We start from the raw sequence: 15,159 nt of genomic DNA on the forward strand, positions 1-15,159 counted from the left end.
CACATTGAAAACATGAAGAGATTCAAACGACCAGGAAAGATGATGGAACGAGTGGTGTGGTGAACCAATAACCTTGTAATCTACTGGTTTCCATGGCGACAAATGTGGTATTGGTATTTCCTCTACTTCCGTTTGTGTTGGTGCAGAATAAGTGCAACTGGAAAAAGTAAATTTTGTGCACTTATTTTGATAAACCCTCTCAACAAGAATATAATATTTCTGAAGAAATAAGTGTAGCCTATGTTTTTCATTGAAGTGATGCTTGCTTTAGCCAGTGTTGTTACCCTCTGCACCCCAACGGAATAGCATAGCGGTTTATTTTGAAGTGGTGCTACAAATACACTTGTAAAGTAATTGTGTTGTGGTTTCCAGTGACCTGTTCGAGGCCTGTCCTATGTTGAGTTTGCATGTTCTCCTCATGTACCTGCAGGTTTTCCTCTTGTTTTCTCACAAATTAATCCAACGACTTCATCTTCTTGTGAACGAGGCAGTAAAAGAAAAGTCCTTCTCCACATTCAGGGGGATGAGATAAGATCCCCTCACTTCCTCGTTAGTGATTCTGTGTTGTAGCACAAACTGCTCAGATCCACGGATTTAAAATCAGACCAAAACACAAACACAAGAGCTGTGAGAACAAAAAAGGGGGTCATTTCTGGGTTTTAGGACACATTCCTGCGGCACTTTCGAGTTACAACTTCCTTGATCTCTGACTCGACTAATTTAACAAGCCTCTTGTGTTTGTGTGCTGAGATACAACAGCGGCTGAGAGGCAAAGTGGAGGGATTCTGCTGGAAACCTCAAGTCGGCTTTCATTTGTGGAAAATCTGCTTCAAATTAGTCCGAGACTCCAGATCTGATGGGGTCCAGAGGCTTAGTTCTCAAGATGAAACGTAATTAGATATTCAAAGCTGAGGTGTCAAGAAGCCGCAACATAACATCTTAAATTAACAAAGAAGATAAAAGATAGAGGAGTCAAACGCTCTATCATCTGAAATGTAGAGAAGTACAATGCTCTATAATCTGATGCTACAGGAGGAAGATGCTCTGTAATCTGATGCTACAGGAGGAAGATGCTCTGTAATCTGATGCTACAGGAGGAAGATGCTCTGTAATCTGATGCTACAGGAGGAAGATGCTCTGTAATCTGGATTTTAACAGAAGATGCTATGTAATCTATATTAGAGGAGAAAGGTGCTCTATAATCTGGATTTTAGAGGAAGGTGCTCTGTAATCTTATATTAGAGGAGGAAAGTGCTCTATAATCTGATGTTAGTGGAGGAAGTTGCTCTATAATCTGGATTAGTGGAAGAAGATGCTCTATAGTCTGGATTAGAGGAGGATGATGCTCTATAATCTGATGTTAGAGGGGGGAGATGCTCTATATTCTGGTGTTAGAGGAGGAAGATGCTCTTTAATCTGAATTAGAGGAGGAAGATGCTCTATATTCTGGTGTTAGAGGAGGAAGATGCTCTTTAATCTGAATTAGAGGAGGAAGATGCTCTATATTCTGGTGTTAGAGGAGGAAGATGCTCTTTAATCTGAATTAGAGGAGGAAGATGCTCTATATTCTGGTGTTAGAGGAGGAAGATGCTCTTTAATCTGAATTAGAGGAGGAAGATGCTCTATATTCTGGTGTTAGAGGAGGAAGATGCTCTATAATCTGAATTAGAGGAGGAAGATGCTCTATAATCTGGATTAGAGGAGGAAGATGCTTGGATGTTTGGAGACAGCAGTGCCACAACTCTTTACCAGTAGTGAAGATGAAGTGTTTACAGTGTTGTGAACGTGTGATTCCTGATATTCCTGCTCCTCTGCTCTGGTGTTCTCTACGCTGGGATTAGTGTTTCATATTGTTTGTTCTGTGCGTGGAGCTGCATTCAGACGCAGATCCTCACTAATGAAACACTAAGCTGCAGGTTCAGATTCCTGGCTGGATGCGTCTGGAGCAGTAACTCCCTCGTAATCTACTCAGATTACCTTCTCTGTCAGAGACGTTTCTGTTGTTTGATGTTTCAGCCTGCGGCTCACCTGTAGCGCCGCTCGCCGGCCGCGTGCCGGAGCCTCGCCGCTCACATGCTTCTTGTTCTGGCGGTGAGCCTCCGGCGCCGCTGCCTAGCGAACAGAGCCGCGAGGAGCACACTCAAAAAAATGATTCATTGGACTAACTCAATTTAATTGTGGGCAGAAGTTCCATCCAAAAAATATATTTCAACTCAACTCAAACCAAGTTTTTCTGTATATGTTAATATTGTTTAGTTTGTCCAGAAGTATATTTCTTCATTTGGTTGACTAAAAGGAAAGGCTTTCACGTAAAAAAAATGAAATTGGTTTGGGCAATCAATTTTTAGCAATTAATAGCTCAACTAAAAGGTTTTTATGTAAAGAAATATAAATGAGTTTGGTCAAGCCATTTTTAATAATTATATCGAAAGCTATTGTTATATTCTAAATGTATTATTATAATTTGTGGTTGTTCAACTCAAAGGTTTTCATTCTAAATAAAGCATACAAATTTGATCCAGACTACAATATTTGTTGTAAAAGATTTATTTCTTTGTACAAGTTAAAACTTTACTTTAAAACTGTATTCTGAAAAAGCTGATAATAAAACAGTCAGCGTTAAATGGAGCGAGAATCCCCATGACGGCATTTTTATCAGGATAGCTCAGAACTAGTATCAATGCCCAAGTCACAATCTCAACCTCAGAGTTGTTACATACATTTGACTGATAATTAACAACGTTGCTCATGTCCAAACCCTATTAACAATTTGGCTTGTTGCACAATGTGGCTACGCTAGTTGCTCTGAGCTGAAGTTGTGGGCGCTAGTACGACTCGTTCGAATCATCATATTTCCTATAGATTCTGTGGTGGACAGTGAGTTCCTGGTAGATGATCACTTCCTGCAGGTTAACGAGTTGCTGTACAGTGTAAATATTTCCGTAGAGGAGACGTTTATGTTTATAAGGATCAGTGAGTTTGTCTTGAAGCTAAAGGCTAACATTAATTTCATGCATTATACAATTTGAAATAGTATATAGCATCTTAGCCTTTAGCTTCAAGACAAACTATCAATCCTTTATGATCACAGGTGTTTCCTCTGAACTTGTTGCATCAAGATTTGAACACACAGTAAATGATCTGCCGGGAACTCACTGCCCACCACGTAATCTTTAGAAAATATGATTATTACTCCAGGAAAAGAATACAGACCGTAAGTACTGGCACTCACAATTTCAGGACAGAGGAACTAGCATAGCCAAACCGTGCAACAAGCCTGCAGACCTCTAGTCACATGTTGGGATCCAGAAAAAAAAAAGTCCCATTCTTTTCTTTTTTTATGTTCTTTCAAAAATACTAGCACAGAGCGGATTAGCCGGCGCTGTGCTTTTAGACTCTTAAACATTAGAATTTTCTAAAAATTAGTGCGAAATAAGAATCAGATGTTTTCTTTCGGGACCCCAGCATGTGATCAGAAGTGGATAGGAATGTTGAGCTCTATAATCACTGTAAAACCATACAGTCATTATATTAAAATTTCCACAAATTGTACACTCTCCCTTAAATTTTCACTGCTCTTGAACAAGTATAAAATGAGCACAATTAACAAAATATTTTATAACAAATCATAATAACATAGGTTTGTGCATTTGAGATTTTGAAAGTATTTCACATCAACTCTAAATCAATCTGTCCAAGTAATCAGATTTTCAAAGAACTTCTAAACAAAGTGTTCACAAAACACAAAGAGTGGACCTCCATTACTGGAACATCTTCATTTTGAGTTGCTGAATTTTGCTGTTCAGCCTATGTCCATCCATGTGCATGATAACTTTCTGAACAAACTCAAACGTGTGTTTGAGATTGCCTGGGTAGCTTAGATCAAGGGCATAGATCAGTCCAAACAAGATGATGAATGCCATGATGACACTTCCAGCCCGACTGATGACCTTGACACCTTCAACAATGATCCAGACATCATCAGCAAACCCATGTTGGGCCCTCCTGAAGACAAAGATGCCCATCATGGTGGTCTCCACATCGTTTTCAGCGTCCTCCACCTCATCAATCTGAAATAAAACAAAAATTTACATATTTACATCTCTACCACCATAATTGATTGACTAAAATCTGCTCTAGGGAGCCGCTATGCTCCCCAGCTCTGGAACTCTCTCCCCTCTGACCTCCGTACCATAGACTCCCTGCCACTCTTCAAATCCAAACTCAAAACTCACCTGTTCAGACAGTCCTACACCACCTAGCTATTCGCTCACCTTCTCAATCGTTTGTACCGTTTTATTCTGTTGCTCTTGTTTTTAATGTTTTTACAGTGTCCTTGGGTGTTCGGGAAAGGCGCTTCTACATAAAATGTATTATTAGTACTATTATAATAAAGTCTATAATGGGTCTTTAGACAAAAATAATAAAATATTTAAACTATAGTTTATGATTTCATTGGGGAAAAAAAGAGTAATAGTTTAAGTTTAAAACTGACTGCATAAACTGTTTATAGAGTATATATAAACACTTTATGTTTATAAAGTGTTTATATACATGATAGATTGCATATCCAGTTACCTGTTACACCAAGCCTAGTATTTTTTTATGTCAGCTAGCCTAAATTATGGATGCCTTTTGGCGCCAATTAGACACAAACACAGCTGAAACAGAACACAGAGGAACACTGGTGAGTATGGCGAGACACTAACCCCATAATCCTTGAACACTGACTTCGGATCCTCATTCAAGTAGACAATCAGGCTTTTAAGTAGGCACTCGCGCTTCACATCGATGTCCTCCTGCAAATACACATGATTGTACATTCATATATTCAATTAAATTTTCACCATCAACAAAAATGCTTTTCAGGAGATGTCACAAATCAGTTTTGAGGTCAAGAAATCAGCTTTGGCTAGAAGTCCTAACACTGGGGTGATTAGGCCTTCTCACTCACTGTACAAGCTTTTCAAAGTTTCATTTTTAATTCCGAAGTACAACCCTGTACTTTGGATTACTTCCGCTAACCTGAGGTTTTGAGTGCCAATTCTTTTTTCATTTGAATAAGTAAAGATTATGAGGTGGACAACAATATAGAATGCCTTTTGCTGTTCCTACAAATGCGTACTTCTGTCAGCCAACAGCTTCCCAATGTATCGTGGAAACATTGGGTGGAGCAGCATGGTGTTGCTCTGCATGTGCAGAACTATTGTGTTATTGATTGGCGCAGTGGCTTATGGGATGGCACATACATAGCTCCTAATCACCAGTTAGTTAGGACCAGAGGTCCCTATACTAAAGTAGCTATGATAGTTAGCATTGAGGCTCCTTTCCCTAACTCCTTCCTAACTGACAGACCAATTCAGAAGCTAGAGAGAGATAGAGATACAGATAGAGAGATAGAGATAGCAATAGAAATAGAGAGAAAGAGACAGATAGAGAGATAGCAATAGAGAGATAGAGACAGAGAGATCGCAATAGAGAGATAGATACAGATAGAGAGATAGCAATAGAGAGATAGCAATAGAGAGATAGAGACAGAGAGATAGCAATAGAGAGATAGATACAGATAGAGAGATAGCAATAGAGAGATAGAGACAGAGAGATAGCAATAGAGAGATAGATACAGATAGAGAGATAGCAATAGAGAGATAGCAATAGAGAGATAGAGACAGAGAGATAGCAATAGAGAGATAGAGACAGAGAGATAGCAATAGAGAGATAGAGACGTAATTTGCATTTTATTATTTGTTTATTTAAATATTAATCCTTTAAATGGCATTTGTGGGCTTAATTATGGCCCAATTGGTCCAGGAATAATTTCAATTTGTGATTGAACAGAAATTAACATTGTTCAAACGTCAATGTAGATCAAAGTGTGATGCATCTGCCAAACACAAATCATGACTTACCTTTACAGAGCTTTTACTGGGATGAAAGTTTACAATTATACTTGTACTTGTACACGGCAGGAGAGATCTGCAAAACAAAAACCTTCTTTTAGCTCATGCAGCACATACAGAAAAAAGAAAGGTAAAATGAAATATAGTTAACAGACATGCAAACACGTAGCCTACATAGTAAAAAAGGTGACACTTTATGGGCCGATTTCTAAATATAGATTTTAAACTTTTATTGATTATTTATAGGAATATAGATACGCTTAAGAATAAAATGGTCATAAAATCAGTTTTTTTTTTATGGCTACAGTAGGCTACTAAAAGTTTACAAATGGTTTGACATATAGTTGCAAGTCTTTCTAGACACGTTCAGTTTTGGTAAACTTGCCAACGTTCACATCTCTGATCAGCAGAAACATATCCGTGAGCACCCAATGACCACACGGTCCACCCGGAGAGGTCAGCCATCTCCTCGCTGACCACACGGTCCACCTGAGGGTGTCAGCCCTCTTCTCACTAACCGCAACCGCGGTAACGAGCGCAGAGCGCGCGCAGAACCACGGGCACTTGCCCTGTCAATTTAGCCACAGGATTTAGCCTCACAGTAAATGTAGCTATCCGTTAGCTTTGCATGTTTTAGCTTGTAGATCCTCTAATGTTTCACGCGGCTATTGTCAAATATGAAAACTACAGTCATCACAAAACTTGGATTAGTTTTGTGCAGAGTTGCGCACTGTGTCGGTGTAACTCTGTTGTATACTGCTACATTAGCCGCTACCGTTAGCTACGAAGTGAAAAGCAGTAAAAGCCCATACAGCGGAATAACTTTCACCTCAGCGTCAGCGCGATGTCTCGTGCGGTTCATCGCCCTCAGTGGTGGGTCTTTTGGAGCGGGGTTAGCGAGTAGACGAGCTACAGTCAGCCGGCTCATGCGGGCGGCTGTAGCGCTGCCCAGGTGAAGTGAGCGAGCGCACGCGGGGCAGCGGGGCTCACGCAGCCTGGAGCTGGAGGCTCCTCCGGCTGCAGCCACGGAGAAATGGCATATTTGGCGCAACAGCACCAGTGAACATTTTACAAGCCTCAGCCAGTGCATTTAAGCGTCACACGCCATAAACCCCCTCTCCCCTTATTATTATTATTATTTTTTCTGATGACAGATCTTCACGATTCACGTGAACGGCGAATATCTTTGACTGACTCAATTTACTGCGCGAGCCGCAGGCGAAAAACTTGAGTTTGAGCAAACGGCTGGCTAATGATTTTAGCTGAACACTAAAACAATGAGCAGCTAAAGCGTCTGTCCAAATGTGTGCCCTGATATACACCTTCAAGACAGACCTCGTCTTGCTTACATCCAAAATCTGGAATGATTAGCTTGACTTGCTTGTTTGAAAAGTTTAGTTTCTATGCAGCCTGAGGTAAATTATCAACAGAAAGCGTCTTACCGCGAGCGAGACAATTAGGCTACTCTTGCACAACGAGTATATGAGTTTTCATAATGCTAAATACATTTGCATATTCGTTCATAAAAAAAGAAAACTTACCATTTGGACATCTAGCCTTGACTGCCAACCGAGTCCAACGACGCACATGGTCAAAATGGCTGGTGAACTCCTGGAAGTGAAAATTCAAATCCCGCCCTCCTCGCCAAATCTTTTTTAAATGTGTTGGGGCATGTCCAAAGACTCACATATGAACGTAGTTTAGGTTAGAATTATTTAATCTATTTAGGTTTTCATGAAAAGTATTTAATGTTTGTTAGGCAAACTATGTGTGAATGTGTTTAGCCTGATTGATAATGAAAAACGTTTTGGTTACACGGATTAACACTATTTGGTTATTAACAAAATCATATGTTTTCTTTAAGCAAATGAATGATTAATGTGTTTGCATCTAAGAGGGGCTCATTTAATGAAAATATTTTAGGTTACATTGAATACACTTTTTCGGATGCTGCCAAAATAAATGTATATTCTTCAGTCAAATAAAATATAAATGTGTCACCTCAAAGATCGGCTGAACAAACAAAAATAATTTACTTTACAGTGAATAGTTCTTTTTAGGTTTGGGTTGTACTTAATATAGTATTATCCAGTGAATTAATGTTTAATGTGTTCATTTTAAGAGTGGCTTGAGTCCGTTTTTTGAGTGCAGAAGAGTCCGAACGAAGAAGGAAGGATGAACCGAGGCCTGAAGAAAAAACACAACATTCAGTGTCTTGAGCAGAGTGTCACTAAAGATCCTTCAGTCGTTTTTCTGAGGCACACTGGCTATTTATGAGTCATAAAAGATGGAATTTGAAGAGTCTGAGTTGAGATTCATGGAGACGCACTCCAGTTAGTCTCGTCTTTTAAGGTGCAGTCTTCAATGATCGCGCGTAGAAGCTTGAAATCTCCATGGAGACAAAGATTGGTCTTTCCAAAAACGCTGAACAAAACGCCACTAAAGCAAATACCACACTGTCCGGACAATGAGCTGCTACTTTTTTGTCCTTTTTTTTTTTTTACAAGCTTTCAACCCTGCCACAGGCAACTTGGCTTATTCCGGGGTTTAGGAGCTTCATGCAGCTGATCTGCGTGATGCGTTCAGGTGCATCATGTAACTCAGACATTTTTTTTTTTTTCCTTATTAACTTTGGTAGATGAGGCTTATATTCCAGTGCACTCAATAGCCTGAAAATCACGGTAAAGCAGCCTTTTACTTGCGTCAGTATGGATCCTGGACAACCCTCCGAGCGGCTGCTCTAACATGTGCCACTACCTGGTTCTCGCATCAGAACTCAAAACTTCCACTTCACTTCAGAGGTCACACAATGATCCACTCACATAAATTCACATGGAAACATCTGTACAATCCTCCTCAGTGTCATTTCCTCTGCTCCGATTGCCATTTATTACCCACAAATGCAGGAAATCAAATTTCAGAGGTAATTAATTAAAAAACAAAACATACTTGGTGTGTGTAGTAGTTTATTCTGACACCCAGGACACTTGCTTGATTCTTCCCACCAGCGGTCAACAGATTGCTCTTGTTGTTGGAGTGCTTTCACCAAAAGCACAAATTAACTCGCTGGTTTTTGCTTTTCCATGAGGAATCGAAGCAGTTAATCCACTGTGCTGCCTTTGTGTCTCACAGCAGGGTGTCTTACCTTCCGTGGGGACTGTAAGCGGTACACACTAATATTTATCGCACATAAAAGCAAGAAAGTTTTAAGGTTCCGAGCTGAGATTCGTGTGAAAATATACTCAATTTATGTGTGAAAAATCTGATGAAAATTGACCCGCAAACGTTCTTGGAGAAAAGAAGTGAGGAGTGTCACGTGTTTCTGCTGAGGAATGAAAGCGGCTTTTTAACGTACGACAGCGGCTCTCTGACACACTGTGGAGCAGAGCGCCACGCCGACAATCCTGCTGTGAGCTCTTAATGACGTAAAATGGAAAGAATCAGTGAGAAAACTAGTGCAGAGCAGTGATTTTTGTGGAGCCACTCATATTTATGACATAATAGATCTGCTGTGTAGAAAACATCCAACGTGTTCTGAGCTGAGATCCATGTGAAGAAAAAACAGTAAAGAGCCTCCAGCGTGACGTTGTTGGGTGAAAATAAGGATTAATAGCTGAGAAAACAATAATTAAGACAAATAGAAGAAATCAGGTGTTTTGTTTTTCTAAGAGTTAATTCTCAGTTCCATCTTGTCCTGAAAGGAACAGAAGCTTGAGGTTTCTTTTTATCACTATTTGTGATAAATAAATCCATAAAGTCCAGAAATAATGGACTTTATGGTTTTGATCTCAGAAAAAAAAAAAGAGATAGATTTTATATTTAAAAAGATTCAGTAGAAAATGTTGGAACTGAAACAAATCCAGCTGTTTTGTTCTCAGTTTACATTGTGGTAACAAGTTACTTTTTACACTACAACGTAAATCTAACTTCTTGTTTGTCTCGTGGCTGAAGCACGTTCTTCACTCATGACCCAAAAGTTTCACATGGGTTTCATGTTTCACATTCATCTTCTGTGAAATCACCTCAGTTTCTGTCTGAAAACGTAGAGAAGAATTCAGTTTCCTCATGTCATGTCTACATAAGAACTTCTAACATCTGGAGTTTGGGGAACAGATTTTAGAGGAAGAATAGTTTGTCGTGTGTGAAACGTTACGCGTCAAGCAGCTCCAGGATCTGGAGGGAATTCAACTGGAAAAACTTGATCCTCCATCTTAAAATAAGTCTAGGACATGAAATCCCCACAATTTGTAAGCTTCTATACCTTGGACATGTGGCAGTAGAGTAGTACAAGAAGAGGATCAGTATGGCATTAAAATACTTTTGTCAGAAAGTGAAGAGTCAAACAGCAGACTGTGGTACAAACTAACACTGGAGGAGATTCATCCAATGGAGGGACAAAGCAAGAGCCATAATGTAATAAGAAAAATGGATGAACAACAGAGACGGGAAGAGGACACCACCATCACTTCTAACCGACAACAAGGACTTGATTCATCGCAAAGCTGAATACTTCAATATGTATATGTGTTACACCTCACCACCGTGACTGTCCAAAGAAAAGTGATTAAAAAAATAAGTAAATAAACAATAATAATTCAAACACATCCTGGATCCACGTTGGACATATGTCACGGATCTCCGCCCTTCATCAGCGTCCCTGTCCTCATGTAGTTTGTGTTTTTGACTTTCACTTTACCACTCGTCTCCCATATTGTGCGTTTATTTCATTTTGAACCAGCGTCTGAAGCACTATGGGAGCGTGTTGGGCCAGTCAAGAAAATAAATAAATAAATAAATGCATGGACGGATGAATGAATGAATGAATAGATCTCTAAATAAATCAATAAAATTATTATATATATGAGGTGTAAATAATTTTTATTTGGCTCTTCAAAAGTTGATATACAATGTCGAGATTTCTTTTTAGGTTTTTTTCAGTATGCAGTATTTTTGGGAAAAGAATATATATATATATATATATATATATATATATATATATATATATATATTTCATTAGAGTCCTTTTACTCTGCTTAAATCAGACATTTCCTCAATCTCTACTCAAAACTTCCATTATATGTTGTAGTTTGGGCATCAGGTTCCTTTAAAAATAAAAAAAATATTTCCCAGACAAAAATATATGACGATAAATAGAATCAGAGATGGAGGAACCTTTTCTCAAGTGCATGTTGCCAAAGCACAATGTAATTAAAGCATAAATATGTGTAAATTGTTCCTTCCTCCACTGTGTGTATGTATTGGTCAGTAAAAACACGTGGAGCTTCACTCCTCTGGATCTTTTCCAATAAGAGTCTGAAACAGTAAGTAATTATAAAATAAGTCTTGTTAATCATGGTGTTAATTGTGCTGACTCGTGACGGCAGGAACCTTTATGATCTGAAAATATTGTTAATGGGGAGGATGTCTGGCTGCATTTCCTCAACCATCCCAACGATTTGTGAAAATGTACTTTTGAAATGTTCTTGAGCCAGCTCGCTCACCTGGTTCAAGGTGTTTTCTGTCAGACTTCTTCTCTCTGGTTTGTTGTTTTCTGATATGAAAAACAACTCAGATCTGCAAATGTAAAAAGACAAAATAAATAACAGAATAAAATGATTGGAGTCAATTTACTGAAGATCTTGTTTTTGGAATCTCGCAATCTCTTCTGTAGATCCTGTTTTTCCCACAACTTTGATTTTGTGGCCGATCTCACGTTTATTTATTTTCTGAAATGTGTTTGTAAAGTTGATACACACCTGATATCTTAATATACTTACTAATATACTCACTAGTACTCATTACATTTATTTCAGATGCAGCAGAAGTGACTTCCTGTTGATTGAATACATGAATAAAAGAAGAACTCTGGATAAGCTGTCACTCCTCCAGTCCAGCCGTTTCACACCCATAATGCATCTTTGCATCCCTCGCTTCAGTTTCGCCGGAAGCTAAATGCCACAGGCTCCACCGCCCTCGCCATTTAAAGTGTTCGCTGCCTTCATATTTCACGGCATAAAAGCCGATCACAGGAGCCCAGAATAGAAGGTGAATCTGGTCGCGCCTCCCCGAGATCCGGCTTCACGTTCAGGCGTTTGATCAGCTTTTACCAGGAATTAGCGGCGTTGGAGAGAAAAGGCTCCTTTCTTCCAGGGGGTGGGTTCTGCTCCTGATGTGTAATCAGCCTTCAGGTTCATCCCGATCAAACTGCTCATTAAGCCCAGCGTCTCGCGTCGGCGGAGGAAGACGGTGGTTCTGGAGCGATCTCTGTTGAAGAGAGCCGACATTAGGAGGCGCTGCGTCGGGCTGATTGACACATCCAAATGAATGAAGGGTCTATTGAGAGGGCTGCGGTATATCTTTTTCACATCATTACTGAGAGCATCAGTAATTTCCATCATGAATGCCGTGGCGTCCCCTGACAGGCTCTCATCGGCTCCGACATCCATCCGGGGAAATGATGGTATTAGACGGGAGGCAGACTCTTGGGGTGAGGCTCCGTGATGAGAGGGGGGGGGTAGCTAATTACCCTTTTATTACCGGGGACCAAACCCTCCTCCCAGGAGGCCTCGCTTGGCCTGTTGGAGACGAGGAGGATCCGGCACGCCGCATTGCCTCGGCGGCTCAGTCAGCCTGCAGGAACATTACAGGCTGCTTCAACATGGTGGGGTCTGTTTCCATCACGGGGATTTGGGGGGGGGGGGGGGGGGGGGGGGTGGATTCAGGATCACAACTCCCACCCAAACCAGCAGGCAGCTGTGGAGACACCAGAGTCTTTGTTCAGGTTAGGTCCCCGTTTCCACAGCTCAACAGGAAATGTTTTTTGCGTCATTTTCACATTTTTGTTTCAGAAAGGTTTTGCCTTCACACGGTGACATTTTGATAACAATGTCAGTTTTGACTGAAACAGTGGGAGAACATTCTTGTTCTCCCATAAGTTTGATTGTTATAACTGTGACTGTCAAAATAAAACCACCAAGTTGGATTGTTATTACTGTGACTCTCCAAATAAAAGTACCAAGTCCAGGAGATTATGGACTGGGAGTCACGACACCACGGAGGACACTTTGTTCTCATTGGCTCTACTGAGGATGTGCAGAAGAACAGTTTACCATAGTGCAGCGTTTCAGCGTTTCAGAAAAAAGTTCTATTTAACACTGAAACAGTGGCAGTGTTTTCAAAAAGTTGTGCTTTTCCCCAGTATCCATGGACTCAGAGCATTTTCACAAAATTCCACCTTGGAAGTCGTTTTCAAAAAGTTGTACGCCATTAAATGATCCTCCTGAACGCAACAAAAAGTTTTGTGTTTTTACATTAAAAAAAGATAAATAAGCTTTTAAAGCAGGATTAAAAATATATGTCGACGTCAAAGTACTTTATTAATGAAATATCTGAACCCATTAAAGAACACTCATCTAAATACTCGGATATTACGACTATTCATGTGAAAAAGCATTAAACACATCAAAGTCACACATTCTACCAATTTAATCATGAAGATATTACTCAATTTAGATTTTTATCTTATTTGATTATAAGTTCTACTGTCTATTTTAAATAATGGAAAGTCTAAATATGACTTCTTTCAAGCTTAAACATGAAAACAGGCATGTGTAATAGCTATATATGCTTCTCAACCGTGAATGTTTTTTTTCTGTAATTCTTTAATGGTGAAAGCATCAATCAGGACCACTGACTGTGGAGAAAGGATATTTTCCCTGAAGTACAGGATTAAACTGTTAGAGCAACATTCATGTTGATATGTAGAGACTGAAGAAATACCAGGAAACAGGAAAGTATGACAGATGTTAGAGCTTTTTACCAATGTTGTTCCGTTGTAAATTAATCCGTTCCTGTAACCTGGATCATTCTGTCTGATCTGCTCTTGTTGACGTTTTCTTCTTCACTCTGATTGCTTATAAATGTCCTCACACATTCCTAAATTAGATATCTTAAATCTGATCAAAACTCAGATTCAACTCAGATTTGTTGCAATGTGACACTTGCATAATGAAGCTTATTGCTAAAATATTCAGCAAAAAGATTGAGCAAGAATTCAGCATTTGGAATCTTTTATTCATCACAATCTTGATGCGTGAAGATGTTTATCCTGCATACAAACCTTTAAATCTGCCCTCGGAGCTCAGATTTCATTCAGGGATGGCTTTTTTTTTTAAATGAGAAAACAACTTATGGGCCAATGAGCACATTGGAGGTGAGGATGGGGGATGAAAGTAGCATGGACAGAAAAGAAATGGGGACGATTGTGATGAAATGGACACAGTTGTACAGGCTCTCCAGTTGAAAGAAATCAATATTTCTCCATCAACACATGAAAACTTAATAGCTTCTCGCAGCTTCTGAGAAAACATACATGAAGGATCATCAGCAACACTCAGGCTGGATCCGACACAGTTTCTAAAGCTACACAAACCTGCCATCCTGTTGTTTGGCTGTACGATTGCCAACGTGCTTTTCTTCGCTATTGACCTTATTCCGGACGTTTGCGTGGGCGCCGCCATGCGCGTCATCACACTTCCGGTTTAGCGCCGCGCTGCTTGATTTGCGATACCAGTCTCTTGAATTGTTTCCAATTTTAAGGTACTTTTAAGCTAATTTAAAGCTATCAGAGACGGCCGGGGTTAATTGCGCAGTGCGTGGTTGTCACAATAGCTGGATAAAAAGGAAGCTAACTCTGTCGCAGCTTTGTTTTGAGCATCAGAAGAAGAGGTCTGAGTGTCGTGGTCCTGTGTTTACCTTGCACTGCCCCCCTACCAAGGACGAGGATCGGCGAGCTTGGCTGAAGGCGCTGAATTTAAACAATCCGCCGAAGTTACCTTTCGTCTGCTCTTTTCACTTTGTGGATGGTAAACCTACACCTGAACATCCTTACCCAGAGAAATGGTTGGGCTACGTCGCTCCTCTGAAGAAACCTCGTCGGGTGCTTGTGAGACCATCAAGTAAGTTGATATCGACTTTAAACAAGCCGTTTGACGAGGCCTGATCTCGAACCAAAAACAATAACTTCATTCTTTGATTTGTTCAAATTATGTTAAGTAACTATGTGATGTGTTTTATGTAACATTTTGTTAAACTATGAAAACCAGAGGTGGGCAGTACACTGTTAGCTAGCTACATTCACACTAGCTCGCTACAGTTAACTTGAGCAACATTTTCATAAACTTGTACGTTTATGAGTCATTTTCTGACACCCTAACGTAATGTACCTGTAATGCATTTAAATAATATTTTTCAACTGTCA

At 39.8% G+C, this 15,159-nt stretch overlaps 1 long non-coding RNA gene across 2 annotated transcripts; it reads right to left on the bottom strand.

The window, feature by feature from the left end:
- Positions 1-2,448: 2,448 nt before the first annotated feature.
- Positions 2,449-7,501, bottom strand: LOC308134284. 2 transcript variants are annotated; one of them, XR_013936760.1, is made up of 3 exons: positions 7,442-7,501; positions 4,710-4,799; positions 2,449-4,070 (listed from the first exon to the last, which is right to left on the bottom strand). It is a non-coding gene; the product is annotated as an uncharacterized lncRNA (long non-coding RNA). The 2 variants fall into 2 exon arrangements; XR_013936761.1 differs by lacking the exon at positions 7,442-7,501 and adding an exon at positions 6,730-6,889.
- Between the last annotated feature and the right edge of the window lie 7,658 nt (positions 7,502-15,159).

The sequence above is a fragment of the Blennius ocellaris genome (genome assembly GCF_963422515.1).
Source record: "Blennius ocellaris genome assembly, chromosome: 9".
Lineage (NCBI taxonomy): Eukaryota > Metazoa > Chordata > Actinopteri > Blenniiformes > Blenniidae > Blennius > Blennius ocellaris.